The following is a 15,643-nucleotide window of genomic DNA, read 5'->3' as shown; positions in this document are numbered from 1 at the left end:
GACAAACATAAAATCTCACACAAAATGTCAATTTACCTGAGTTCCTCTTATCTAGTACATCATGTTAAGCTTTCAACAAGGCATTACAAGGCATACTAAATGGCAAAAAACACAGTATGAAGAGAAAGAGAAAACATCAGAGCCAGACTCAGATATGGCAGAGATTTTGGTACTACCAGAACAGGAATTTAAAATAACTATATGCTAAGGGCTCTATTGGAAAAACTGGACAACATACAAGAATAGATGGGTAATGTAAGCAGAGAGATGGAAATTCTAAGAAAGAATCAAAAGGAAATGCTAGAAATCAAAAACACTATAATGGTAATGAAGAATATCTTTTATGGGCTCATCAGTAGATGGGACATAAATGTGGAAAGAATCAGTGAGTTTGAAGATACGAAAATAGAAACTTCTGAAACTAGAATGCAAAGAGAAAAAAGAATGCAAAAGATGGAACATAATATCCAATACTTGTGGGACAATTACAAAAGGTGTAATATATGCATAATGGGAATACCAGAAAGAGAAGAAGGAGACAAAAGAACAGACGAAATATTTGAACTAATAATGGCTGAGAATTTTCCAAAATTAATGATAGATAACAAACCACAGATCCAGAGAGCTCAGAGAACAGCAATCCAGGGTAAATATCAAAAAATCTATACCTAGGCATATCATATTCAAATTATAGAAAATCAAAGACAAAGACAAGCTCTTTAAAGAATTCAGGGTTAAAAAACATCTTACCTACAGAGGAACAAGGATAAGAATTACATCAAACTTCTCTTCAGAGACCATGCAAGCAAGAAGAGAGAGCAGTGAAATATTTAAAGTGTTGAAAGAAAAAAGCCACCAACCTAGAATTCTGTATCTAGCAAATTTATCCTTCAAAAGTGAAGGAGATAAACAACAAAAACAACCCAATTTAAAAATAGGCAAATCTCCAAAGAAGATATGCAAATGTCCAAAAAGCACATGAAAAGATGCTCAACGTTACTAATCACTAGGGAAATGCAAATCAAAACCACAATGAGATACCACTTCACACCCATTAGGATATTGGGGTGGCTATTATTTAAAAAAAATTAAAAGATAATAAATGTTAGCGAGGATGCAGAGAAATTGAAACCCTTATGCATTGCTGGTGGGGATGTAAAATGGTACAGTATGGCAGTTCCACAAAAAATTAAATATAGAATTACCATATTATCGAGCCATTCCACTTCTAGGCATATACCCATATACCCAAAAGAATTGAAAACAAGAACTCAGATTATTTGCACACCATGTTTACGGCATCACTATTCACAATAGCCAAAAGTGGAAACAACACAAATGACCATCAACAGATGAATGGATAAACAAAGTGTGGTATATACATACAATAGAATATTATTCAGCCTTAAAAAGAAAGGAAATTCTGATACACACCATAACATGGATAAACCTTGAACACATACTGCTAAGTGAAATAAGCCAGACACAAAAGGACAAAAATTGCATAATTCTGCTTATATGAGGTACCTAGAGTTGTCAAATTCCCAGAGACAGAAAGTAGAATAGTGGTTTTCAGGGGCTGAGGGAGAATGGGGAGTTATTGTTTAATGGGTACAGAGTTTCAGTTTGGGATAGTGAAAAAGTTTTGGAGATGGATAGTGGTAATGGTTGTATAACAATGTGAATGTAATTAATGCCACTGAACTGCACACTGAAAAGTGGTTAAAATAGTAAATTTTAGGCTATGTACGTTTTACCACAATAAAAAAAGAAAAAATGAGACAGATCTGTATATACAGACATGTAAATATTTCTACACGCTTTCTCTTGTAAAAAACTAAAAGACATTAGAAATACTGTAGTAATCTTAAAAGCCTATAAAAATGTTTACAGAAATGCTTTCTCTAGTTACTGCTCTCTCAGTTCTAAAGTTGTACCTCGGTTAATTCGATTATTTCCCATATTTCCATTAGTAGCACACTTGTAAACCACTTCTACAGATGGCTAATCTCATCCCTTCAATGACAATTCTTATTAAAATTTCAACCAGTAATTCTTTTTCCAAGTTCTCAGCTTCCAACATACTCATTACAGCACTAATCATTTTACCTGACAATATCTATTCACTAATCAATTCCCAGTGAGAATTATAAGACATTTATGTCCAGTAGCAAGAAAGAAAAAATTAGAATCCCTGAAACAGATGGTAAGTGATATGCTTTCAAATCTAGGACATATAGAAAATGAAAATATGAGACTCTCTGGTGATTTCCAGAGAAAATAATATTAACATAGTCAATGCACTGTGTGACTTATCAAATAAGTGCTGTAGAAACATTAGTGAGATCATTTGGACTCTGACAGAAGGAAGGCTTGTGGAAGTAGTTAGATAGGGTTGGCTATATGCACAGCCATTACACATAGAAAAAGACTAGAAGAACATATACCAAAATGTTAATATTGATAATCTCTGGGAAGTAGGCTTCCTAGGTTTCTTTTCTTTTTTTGTTTATCTGTATTTTCTAAAATTTCTAAAATAAATATGATAACTACTATAATAGGAAAAATCCAAATAATAAAATTTATCAAGGACACCATCAAAGTGGCAATGTAGGAGATCCCAGCCTCCATCCCCCCACAAAGATCAATAATTAGATAGCTATCCACGAACAAAAACACCTCTGAGAGAGCTCTGGAGTTCACTTAAGAAACTGTAGCAAGAAAGTGGAACAAAAAACCTGAGAATAACTATAAAAGAAGAGAAAGTAGACAGCTTCATTTTGCCTGTATCATCCCATCCCCCAAGCTACCACTGCTCAGCACCAAGGGGGAACTTCCCAGCTAGAAAGAGTTCCCCTCGTCAGGAAAGGAAGAGTGGGGTGAGTGACCACCTTCCCCAGCCTTTCAGGCACTTCATGAAGGTCTCACTTCAGTTCCACCTCACCTAAACTAGCAAAGCTGAGCCATATAGAGATGGCTAGGAACAAGGAAGAAAAACAGGGGCTACCAATGCAGTCATGCAGTGGAAGGAATTGCGGTTCACAGTGATCTGCTCTGTAGATAAACACAGCAGATTTTGCCACAGGAGACGAAACTGGCCAACACAATCACTGTGGATGCCTCACAGATTTCACCATCTTTTGCCCCACAGGTATTCACATTCACTGACATCAGCTACCTGAGTCCCTCCTCACTCCCCTCCCCCACTGGAGCCTGGGAACCTCACTGGCAGCCAGCTCAGGCCTCTGTGGCTATGTAAGTGCAAGACACAAGCCTAAACCCCCACAGCTGACCCCCACTGCCATGTGCATGCTTGCAGTTATCCCCTCCAACTGTGCACTTGCACGCTGCTGGCCTGATGTCTAACATCTATTACTGGCTCCCACTGCAGTGTGCACACCCAGGGGGAGACTATGCAGCCAAGGGAGAGCATGCCAACAGCTAGGGCCCCTGCAGCTGCCAGTGAGCCCATGGTTGGCCTCAACCTTTGTTATATCACTTGGCCCCCACCACCACATGTGTGTCTGCATCCAGCTCCTGCCACTACAAAAGCACCTGCAGCCAACCCCTGTAGCTAAATGTGTGCCATCACTGGCTCTAGCCACACTGCTACATGCCCTGGTCCCCAGCCATGGTAACAGGAAATGTTGCTAAGGACACCAACAGCCCTGCAGCCACAGTGGACCCCCTGCAGTGATCACCAAGAACCACAGTTGTCAACGCTGTGGAACCCAGTGGCCTGAGCTGAAGAGACATCATGCCCCCCTGGACCTAGTACTATCATATGCCCCTAAACTTGATGCCCTACACCACTAGACCCAGGGTCACAGCATGCTCAAGTGAGCCCCCAGCTCTAGGTGAAAGGCTTCCCTTACCAAAGACAGTCCATAAAGTCTGGAAGAGGTGACTGCTTCTTCAAATGTGCAGGCATCTACAGAAGGCTACAGGGATCATGAAGAATCAGGAAAGCATGATTTCACCAATGGAATACAGTAAACCTCCAATAACTGTCCTCAAAGAAATGGAGATCCAGGATTGCCCAACTAAGAATTCAAAATAATTGTTCTAAAAATATTCAGAGAGCTACAAAAGAACACAGATAAACAATTTAATGCTATCAGAAAACAATACAAGAACAAAATGAAAAATTCAACAAAGAGATAAAAAAATATAAAAAAGAACCCAAGAGAAATTTTGAAGCTGAAGAATACAAAGATTGAACTGAAGAATTCAATAGAGAGCTTCAATGACGGACTTGAACAATCAGAAGAAAGTATCAGTGAGGTAGAAGATAGAATAATTGAAATTATCCAATCAGAAGGTCAAAAAGAAAAAAGTACGAAAAGAAATAAAGAAAGCTTACCGGACTTATGGGACACCATCAAGAGAAATAATGTATGCAACACTGGAGTCCCAGTAGAAGAGATGGAAAAAGGTGCAGAAAGCTTGTTTAAAGAAATAATGGTTGAGAACTTCCCAAACCTGGGGAGAGATTTGGATATTCAAGTTCATGAAGTTAATTGGTTATACCAAAATTTCAATCCAAAATGATCTTCTCCAAGAAACATAATAATAAAACTGTCTAAAATCAAGAAAAGAGAGAATTTTAAAAGCAGCAAGAGAAAAAAATCTCTCATACAAGAGAACCCTCTATAAGGCTATCAGCAGATTTCTCAGGAGAGACCTTACAGGCCAGGAGAGAATGAGATGCTATTTTTAACGTGCAGAAAGAAAAAAACTGCCAACCAAGAATACTTTCCCCAGCAAAGTTATTCTTCAAAAATGAAGGCAAGATAAAGATTTTCCTTAATAAATAAAAGTTGAGGGAATTCATCACCATTAAATGTGCCTTACAAGAAATGCTGAAAGGAGTTCTTCAAGCTGAAATAAAAGGACGCTAATTAGTAACATGAAAATATATAACATGCTGGTAAGAATAAGCATATAGACAGATTCAGAATACCCTAATACTGTAATATGGTGATGTGTTACCTACTTAACTCTAGTATAAAGGTTAAAAGACAAAAAGTATTAAAAAGAGCTATAGATTCAACAATTTGTTAATGAAAACACAACATAAAAAGTTATAAACGGTGACATAAACCTAAAAGGGAAGAAGTAAAACTATAGAGGTCTTACATGCAATCAAAGTTTTTGTAAGTGAGACATTGCTATCAGCATAAAATAGGCTGATATATACATATATAGATATATGATGTTTTATGTAAGCCCTATGGTAACCATGAAGCAAAAATCTAAAGGAGATTCACAAAAGATAAAGAGAAGGGAATCAAAGAATACTACTATGGAAAATCATCAATTTACAAATCAAGGCAGAAAGACAAGAAAAAAACAAAGGAACTGCAAAAGAGCCAGAAAATAATTAATAAGGTGGCATTAGTAAGTCCTTACCTATTACTAATTACTCTAAATATAAATGGATTGAATTCTCCAATCAAAAGACACAGTGACTGGATGGATTAAAAAAAACACACACAAGATCCAACTACAGTTACCTAAAAGAGACTCACTTCAGCTTTAAGAACACATATAGGCTCATAATGAAAGGACCGAAGAAGATATACCATGCAAGTAGAAACCAAAAAAGAGAAAAGGAAGCTATACATATATCAGAAAAGAGACTTTTAGCCAAAACCAGTAGCAAGAGCCAAAGATGGTCAGTATATAATGATAAGGGGGTCAATATATCAAGAAGATATAACAATTGTGAATATATATGCACCCAACTTCAAAGCACCTAAATATATTAAGCAAATACAAACAGATCTGAAGGGAGAAACAGACAACAATACAATAATAGCAAGTGAGTTCAATATCCCACTGTCAACAATGGATAGATCATCTAGACAGAAAATCAACAAGGAAATGCTGGGCTTGAACCATAGTTTAGACCAGATAGACCTAACAGACATACAGCACATTCCATCCAAAAGTAGCAGAATATACATTCTTCTCAAGTGCTCATGGAACATTCTTTAGGATAGATCATATGATAGGTCACAAAACAAGTCTTAGCAAATTTAAGGTTGAAATCATACCAAATACTTTTTCCAACCACAATGGTATGAAACAAGAAATCAACAACAGGAGGAAAGCTGGAAAATTCACAAATATGTGGAAATTAAACAACACAGTGCTAAACAACCAATGAGCCAAAGAAAAAATAAAAGTGATCAATAAATATCTTGAAACAAATGAAAATGAAAGCATAACATATCAAAAGCTACAGGATGCTGCAAAAGAACTTCTAAGAGAGAAGTTTATAGTGATAAATACCTACATTAAGAAAAAAGAAAGATCTTAAATAAACCACCTAACTTTACACCTCAAGGACCTAGTAAAAGAAGAACAAACTAAGCTGAAAGTTAGCAGAAGGAAGGAAATAACAAAGATCAGGGCAGAAATAAATAGAGGCCAGAAAACGATAGAAAAAATGAGCAAAATTAAGAGCTTGGTTTTTTTTAGAATAAACAAAATTTGTAAACTTTTAGCTACACTAACTCAGAAAAAAAGGAAAGAGGACTCAAATAAATAAAATCAGAAATGAAAGGAGACCACAGAATGATACCACAGGAATACAAAGGATCATGACAGATGACTATGAACTGGACATACCAACAAACTGGACAACCTAGAAGAACTGGATAAATCCCTAGAAACACACAACTTACCAAGACTGAATCATGAAGAAATAGAAAATATGAAAAAAACCAACAAGTAAGGAGATTGAATCAGTAATCAAAAACCTCCTGAAAAAGAAAAGCACAGACAGTTTCACAGGTGAATTATACCACACATTTAAAGAATAATTAATGGCAATCCTCCTGAAACTCTTCCAAAAAATTGAAGATGAGAGAACACTCCCAAACTCATTCTATGAGGCCAGCATCACCCTGATACCAAGGCCAGATAAGGACACTATAAGAAAAGAAAACTGTAAGCCAATATCCCTGATGAATATAGATGCAAAAATTCTCAAAAAAATCTTAGCAAACCGAATTCAACAGTACTTTAAAAGGATCATACACCATGATCAAGTGGGATTTATCCCTGGGATGCAAGCATGGTTCAACATACACAAATCAATGTGATACACCACATTGACAGAATGAAAGATAAAAATCATATGATTTCAATAGTTGCAGAAAAGGCATTTGACAAAATACAACAACCTTTCATGATAAAAACAGTCAATGAATTGGGTATAGAAGGAAACATGCCTCAACATAATGGAGGCCATATATGACAAGCCCACAGCTGACAACATACTCAATGGTGAAATGTTGAAAGCTTTCCCTCTAAGACCAGGAACAAGACAATGGTGTCCACTCTCACTAATCTTATTCAACGTAGTATTGGAAGTCCTAACCAGAGCACTCAAGCAAGAAAATGAAATAAAAGGCATCCAAATCAAGAAGGAAGAAGTAAAATTGTTTCTGTTTGCAGATGATGTAATCTTATATATAGAAAATCCTAAAGATTCCACCAAAAAACTGTTAGAATAAACAAATTCAGTAAAGTTGTAGGATACAAAATCAACATACAGAAATCAGTTGTGTTTCCACACATTAACAATGAAACATCTGAAAAGAAATAAAGAAAACAATCCTATTCACAATAGCATCAAAAACAATAAAATACTTTAAAATAAATTTAACCAAGGAGGTGAAAGATTTCTACACTGTAAACTACAAGAGTTTGAGGAAAGAAATGGAAGAAGATGCAAATGGAAAGCTATCCCATATTCAAGGATCAGAAGAATTAATATTGTTAAAAGTCCATACTACCCAAAGCCATCTTATAGAATCAATTCAATTCCTATCAAAATTCCAATGGCGTTTTTTCACAGAAATAGAAAAAGAATCCTAAAATTAGTATGGAACCACTAAAGGCCCTAAATAGCCAAAGTAATCCTGAGAAAGAAGAACTAAGCTGGAGGCATCAAACCTCCTGATGTCAAACTACACTACAAAGCTATATTAATCAAAACAGTATAGTATTGGCATAAAAATGAATGTAATAGACCAATGGAACAGAATTGAGAGTCCAGAAATAAACCTTCACATATAGTCAACTAATATTTGACAAGGGAGCCAAAAATACTCAATGGGGACAGAACAGTCTCTTCAGTAAACGGTGCTGGGAAAACTGGATATCCACATGCAAAAGAATGAAATTGAACTCCTGTCTTAAAGAGTCACAAAATTTAACTCGAAGTTGATTAAAGACTTAAACATAAGACCTGAAACCATAGATATCCTAGAAGAAAACATAGGGGAAAAGCTCCTTGACATTGGCCTTGGCAATTATTTTTTGGCTATGACACCAAAAGCACAAGCAACAAAAGCAAAAATTAATAAGTGGGGCTATATCAACCTAAATAGCTTCTGCACAGCCAAAGAAATAATCAACAAAATGAAAAGGCAACCTACTGAATGGGGGAAAATATTTGCAAATCATGTATCTGATAAGGGGTTAATATCATATGACTGAACTCATCATACATATGAACTCATACGACTCAATAGTAAAAAAACCAAACAATCCAATTTTTTTTTTTTAGGAAGATTAGCCCTGAGCTAACATCTGCTGCCAATCCTCCTCTTTTTGCTGAGGAAGACTGGCCCTGAGCTCACATCCGTGCCCATCTTCCTCTACTTTATATGTGGGACACCTGCCACAGCATGGCTTGCCAAGCGGTGCCATGTCCGCACCCGGGATCCCAACAGGCAAACCCCAGGTCGCCAAAGCGGAACATGCGCACTTAACAGCTGTGCCACGGGGCCGGCCCAAATCTGATTTTTAAAATAGGCAGAGGAAATGAATAGATATTTTTCCAGAGAAGAGATACAAATGGCCAACAGGTACATGAAAAGGTGCTCAACATCACTAATCATCGGGGAAATGCAAATCAAAACAATGAGATATCACCTCACACCTGTTAGAATGGCCATCATCAAAAAGACAGGAGATAACAGGTGTTGACAAGGATGTGGAGAAAAGGGAACCCTTGCACACTGTAGCTAGGAATGTAAACTGGTGCAGCCACTATGGAAAACAGTATGGAGGTTCCTCAAAAAACTAAAAATAGAACTTCTATATGATCCAGCAATCCCACTTCTGCATATATATCCGAAGGAAATGAAAACAGGCTATCAAAGAGATATCCGCATTCCCATGTTCATTGCAGTACTCACAACAGCAAAGTTATGGAAACAACCTAAGTGTCCATCAATGGATGAATGGATAAAGAACATGTAGGATATGTATACAACAGAATGTTATTTAGTCATGAAAAAGAAGGAAATCCTGCCATTTGCAACAACATGGATGAAACTTGAGGGCATTATGCTAAGTGAAATAAGCCAGACAGAGAAACACAAATACTGTAGGATATCACTTATATGTGGAATCTAAAAAAGCTGAACTCACAGAAACAGAAAGTAGAGTAGTGGTTTCCAGGGGCTGGGGAATGGAAGAAACGGAGACATGTTGGTCAAAGGGCACAAACTTCCAGTTATAAGATGAATAAGTTCTGGGGATCTAATTGTGATTATAGTTAATAATACTGTATTACATACTAAGTTACCAGGAGAGTAAATCTTAAATACTCTCATCACAAAAAAGAAATGGTAATTATGTGACATGATAGAAATGTTAGCTATCGTTATGGTGGTAATCATTTTGCAGTATACAAGTGTATCAAATCAATATGTTGTACACCTTAAACTTACATCCTTCTTAAAATGTCACTTATCAATAATTATCAACTTACAAATTATCAACTTACAATGTCACTTATCAATAATATCTCAATAAACCTGGAGAAAAAAAGCTATCAAAGAGATGGTTAATTTTAATAGCAACTGACCTGAGTTGCATTTTCTAGTGGTTTTTTCAGCCACAGAAGTGAACAAAATCTTCTAGGACAAAGTAACAGTGTAGATGGGACCCAGAGAGAGACTGATTGTACTCTATGATAAGTATTCTCCAGAATATAAAATGAAGTCATGAACAGGAGGCCAAGCTTTTGTTCTCTTGTATCTCTCTCCCTCTTGCCTCTTCTCTGATTTTCTTCCACACTCTGAGCATTCTAAGTCATCTTATATGTGGTCAGAAAAATCTATAAGGAAGATTGTTTCTCTAGACTCTGGCTCTATCAATTATCCCTTTTCTGCTCTATTTTCAACATTTTCTTGTCTACCTACAGACACATTTAACTTTCCCTACTCTAAAACAAACTAAAAACACTTATGTCCACCCTATCTCATTACAAACTCCCATCCTTTCTCCCTTCTTCCCTTCAAAGCCAGATTTCTGGAAGAATTAATCTACATCCAGTCTGTACTTTCTCCTTCTCCATTCATTAAATTCACTGCAGTCTGGCTTCCATCATGATTCCAGGAAACTATAAAGGAAAGCTTCCAAGATGTTGGATTCACTGGCCTGTATTCACATAGCCTAAGGCTATTAATTGCTCTTATTTCTCAAAATTTCCTCTTCTTGACCTCTGGGACACTACTGTCTCCTCATTCTCCTATCTTTCTTACCTTTCCCTGTCAGAAGCTCCTCTTCTTTCCAATTCTTACTCTTTGGGGTTCCCCAGGATTATGTCCTAGTCTCTCTTATAGTCTTACACCACAAAGGAAAAAGTTAATCTATTTACACAGCTTCAACTATCAGTGATAGATCCCAAAATTTTTAATACTAGCCCCCAAACTCCTGTCTAAGCTTGAGACCTCTATTTCCAAATTACTTTTAAGCATTCCTACCTATAGGCTATAAGGGTACCTTAAGCTCCTCTAGTCTAAAATCAGACTTATCCTCTTTACTGCCCAAATCCTCTACAACCTTTTGGATTCCTGGATTATATTCTCATTCCCAATCATAAGACAGCTTCCCAAACTAGAAACTTTTGCCCCAACTACTTCTTCTCCCTAACCCTGCACATTTAATCAATCAGCATACAATTCTATTGATTCTACCTCATAAATACCACTCTGTCAAACCCAGGGTTTCCCCTGCACTGCCACAATGTGGGTTCAGACTCTTATAATATCAACTTGGACTACTTACCACAACACCTGCTAACTAGTCCTGCCATCATTCTCTCCCCACTCCAGACCAGTTCAGCTTCTACATTGCTTTCAAAATGATCTTTACCAAACCACTCTTTTGATTCTCCAGTGTCTACAGGATAAAACCCAAACTCCTCAGTCTAGCACAGTAGGATCCAGTCTAGCTTAGAAGCCTCACTTTCTACCTCATCCCCAACTCCCGCATACTAAGCTTCTGACCATTCCACAAACATACCAGACTATTTTATGTCTCCACGTCTTCATACGTTGTATTCCCTCCACTCAGAATGTCCTTCTCTTTCTTCCTCGCCTGACAATGTCCTAGATGTCTGAGAAGAGAGAATTTGCTTTATTTTCTACAGCATCCTCCATGTGTCTGACATGTGGATGGTCCGCAGCAAATACTTATAGTGTGATTGAATAAGAGAGAATTCATGCCTCAACTCCACGCTTCACTCTCAGCCATACAGAATTTCAATCCCTGCACCCATGCTCTTACCTCCATATCTTTGCACACACTAACACTCAGGAAAAAAATGTATACGTGCCTTCTCAGGAACCAGAAACTAGCTATCATTTATTGAGCAGTTTTGCTAAACGATTTATGTTCATTAGCTTATTTTAATCCTCAATCAGTACTGTGAGGTAAATATTATCATCATTTCACAGATTTAAAAAAACTCGGAGATGTAGAAGGTTTAAATAACTTTTCCATCTTGTAAATGATGGGATTTAAATACAGACCTTCAAAGCCTGAACCTTTAACCACCGTGCTCCAGACAATGTGTATCACACACAAGCGACTGCTCCATCCTCTCTGCTCCCATACCACTCCGTTCACCTCTCTGTAATGACAGTTGCCACATTAGAATGTAATATTACTGTTTACACAATATCATCTCCACTAGACTGGACGTTCCATTGTAATAGCAACAAAGTCTCACTAATCTTTGTATCCCCAATGTGTTTAGCACATTGTACGTGCTCAATAAATGTTCACTGTACAAATTCCAAAATCTCTCTCTGGCAATATCCTTTTGGTTGCTGCCTTGCTTTTCTTCTTCTTGCTGTATCCTTTCATTATTCATTCAACTATAAGCACTAAAGGCTGACAACTTGGTAGTGTTTAATAAAGATCACCTTTCATATACTAAGTGAATGTGCATGAAATGAGCAACAGAGGAATAGATCAGGAGTGCTTCCTTATTTGGGGGGATGTTTATTCTGTAGCATTATCAGTCATATTAATATCATATTTTTAAACCACTTTCTTGTATTAGATACAAATAAACATAGGACTAATGACGTATTATTTTAGGAATCAAGGTTCTCAGTATAAAACAAAAGAAAGTACAATCACAGACTCAAGAATTTAGGAACACCATTGAGAATTACTGTTGAGCTTATTAATCATGTTGATATTAACTCTTTTATTGGTATCATGAAGAATATAGAAAACTGTTAAAGATAGCAGTTAGGAGATATTCTCTAACTCAAGGGGAATATTAGTAGAATGAACCTATATGTTCTGACCTTGAGTCAGACGAAGCCATGTGAAATATCCAGAATCCAATTGGATCTAATTTTAAGGATCCTTAGGAGTTATATAATCCTATGAATATGAAAGAATGCACAATTCCCTCAGGTCTTAAGTCTTACAATTAAATGCAAAAGACATTACTACGGAACATCAAGTTTAAGAGTCTCTAGAGATATTTACATATCTTAACATATGTAAATTTATATATCTTAAGATTTCAAAACTCAATCAATTGATCAACTCAGGTAGTAGCTGCAGACTTTTAGGGATAAAAAATATGTAACATAAAAAGTGAACCCAGGTATTTATCCAAAGAATACAAAAACACCAATTTGAAAAGATATATGCATCCCTATACTCATTGCAGCATTATTTACAATAGCTAAGACAGAAACAGCCTAAGTACCCAAAGACGGATGAATGGATAAAGAAGACGTGATATATACATACACGATGGAATACTACTTAGCCATAAAAAGATGAACTCTTGCCATTTGCAATAACAAGGATGGACCTTGAGGGTATCATGCTAAGCAAAATAAGCCTGACTGAGAAATATAAATACCGTATGATTTCATGCATATGCATAAGATAAACACAACAACAACGAATAAACAAACATATAGATACAGAGAACAACATATTGGTGGTTACCAGAGAGGAAGGGGGGTGAGGGGAGGGCAAAAGAGTAAAAGGGGACATTCGTACAGTGATGAATGGAAACTAGACTTTTGGTGGTGAACACGACGTAGTGTGTACAGAAGTTGAAATATAATGATGTACACCTGAAATTTTTAAAAAATTGAACCGAGGGAAGTGGGCTAGATGATCACTCCCCTATTTATGTATTTAGGCATACATTTATGTATTAATTTTTTCTTCTTTTGCCTGGAGTATTTTAAGGCAAATCCCAGATATCATATCATTTCACCCAGTTATTCCTCTCTTGAAGTTATGGAATCATTAACATAATCATATATAGTTGGCCTTCCATATCCACAGATTCCATATCCAAGGATTCAACCAACTGCAGATTGAAAGGCCTACGATGCTTCTGTCTGTACTGAACATGTACAGACTTTTTTCTTGTTATTATTCCCTAAACAATATAGTATAACAACTATTTACATAGCATTTACATTGTATTAGGTATTACAAGAAATCTAGAGATGATTTAAAGTACACAGGAGGATGTGCATAGGTTATATGCAAATACTATGCCATTTTATATAAGGGCCTTGAGCATCCACGGATTTTGGTATCTGTAGGGGTCCTGGAACCAATCCCTCATGGGTCCCCAGAGACGACTGTATAGTTTAGTGTTGCCCATTGGGATCTCAAACAAGATTTCTCAGCCCCCCAGCCCAATTGTCTGCTGGTAAACAGCTTCAGTTAACTGATATGGTAACTGCCTTCTTAGGTGGGTAAACATCTTTTAATTTGAGAAGCTTTAGAATAAAGCATAGAAATATTTACGAGACCCATTATATGAATATTTTTTTTGTGTTAAAATGGTGGCTTTGCATATTTGGTGTTCTATGTATTTGTCACCAGAGGGTGGATTCATTCTGGTAGAATGACATCTTTGTAACCAATTTGAAATGTTGAAACAATTTAAATTTTTTTTTATTTTAAGGTGAAATCTTACCAAATTATTCTTTTTTTCCATCCAGCTTTATTGAGGCATGATTCACAAATAAAATTGTATATATTTAAAGTATACAATGTGGTAAACGATGACCACAATCAGCTTAATTAACACATCTATCACTTCATATAATTACCTTGTGTGTGTGTCTGTGTGTGTGGTAAGAATGTTTAAGATCTACTCTGTTAGCAAATTTCAAGTTAACAGTATAGTATTATTAACTATAGTCACCATGGTATACATTAGATCCCCAGAACTTATTCATCTTATAACTGAAGGCTTGTACCCTTTGACCAACATCTCCCCATCTCCCCCACCTCCCAGCCCCTGGTAACCACCATTCCACTCTCTGTTTCTATGAGTTTGACTTTTTTTTAAGATTCCACATATAAGAGAGATCATACAGTATTTGTCTTTCTCTATCTGGCTTATACTTAGCATAATGCTGCAAATGGCAGGATTTCCTTCTTTCTTATGGCTGAATAATATTTCATTGTATATATATACCACATCTCCTTTATTTATTCATCTGTCGATGGACACAGATTATTTCCATATCTTGGCTACTGTGAATGATGCTGCAGTGAACATGGGGGTGCAGATATCTCTTCGAGATACTGATTTCATTTCCTTTGGCTATATACCCAGGAGTGGAATTGCTGGATCATATTGTAGTTTTATTTTTAACTTTTGAGAAACCTCCATAGTGTTTTCCATAACGGCTGACATTCCCAACAGTGCACAAGGGTTCCCTTTTCTTCATATTCTCACCAACACTTGTTACCTCTTGTCTTTTTGATAAAAGTCAGGAATACTTCTTGAATTAACTTTCTCTTTCAGCAGCCTAATCTACTGACACTTTCTCTTCAACCTATTAATGTTCTCAAGGCTTTGCCCATCTTAAAAAAAATAGTGCTCCTTCAACCATGCTTTTTTGTCTAGCTACTGTCTGCTTTCCCTACTGCCCTTTCCCTTTGCAAAACATCTTCAAAGAATTGTCTACATTTGCATATCTCCCATTCACTTTTTTTAAAATTTGGAAACACTTTAAGCAAACAAAAAATGGTAAAGAACAACATAATAAACACTCATGTACCCACAACTCAGTTTGTTAAATATTAACATTTTGCCAAATTTCCTTCCTAGTCTTTAAAGAAATAAAGCATTATTGCTACAGCTTAAATATCATGTGTACCTATCACTTCCGCAATCCTCTTCCTACCTTCTCAGAGGCAACCACTATTTAGACTTTGGTATGTCTTATTTACATGTATGTTTTGATATCCATACTACATATGCATGTATCCCTAAAAAATATGCAGTCCTGGGAGATGTGGGATCAATAGGCCCCAATGA

At 36.5% G+C, this 15,643-nt stretch overlaps 1 long non-coding RNA gene across 2 annotated transcripts in view; it reads right to left on the bottom strand.

Annotated features, from left to right (window-relative positions):
- Positions 1-15,643, bottom strand: part of LOC124245976 (uncharacterized) — a 48,217-nt gene that overhangs the window by 9,822 nt on the left and 22,752 nt on the right. For both annotated transcript variants that reach the window (XR_006890366.1, XR_006890365.1), the window contains exon 2: positions 11,844-11,944. This is a non-coding gene — a long non-coding RNA (uncharacterized LOC124245976). The remainder of the gene's footprint in view (positions 1-11,843; positions 11,945-15,643) is intronic.

This window comes from Equus quagga, chromosome 10, assembly GCF_021613505.1.
Source record: "Equus quagga isolate Etosha38 chromosome 10, UCLA_HA_Equagga_1.0, whole genome shotgun sequence".
Classification (NCBI taxonomy): Eukaryota; Metazoa; Chordata; class Mammalia; order Perissodactyla; family Equidae; genus Equus; species Equus quagga.
Note: the sequence above shows the minus strand (reverse complement) of the source record. Positions and strands in the feature narration are given on the sequence as shown.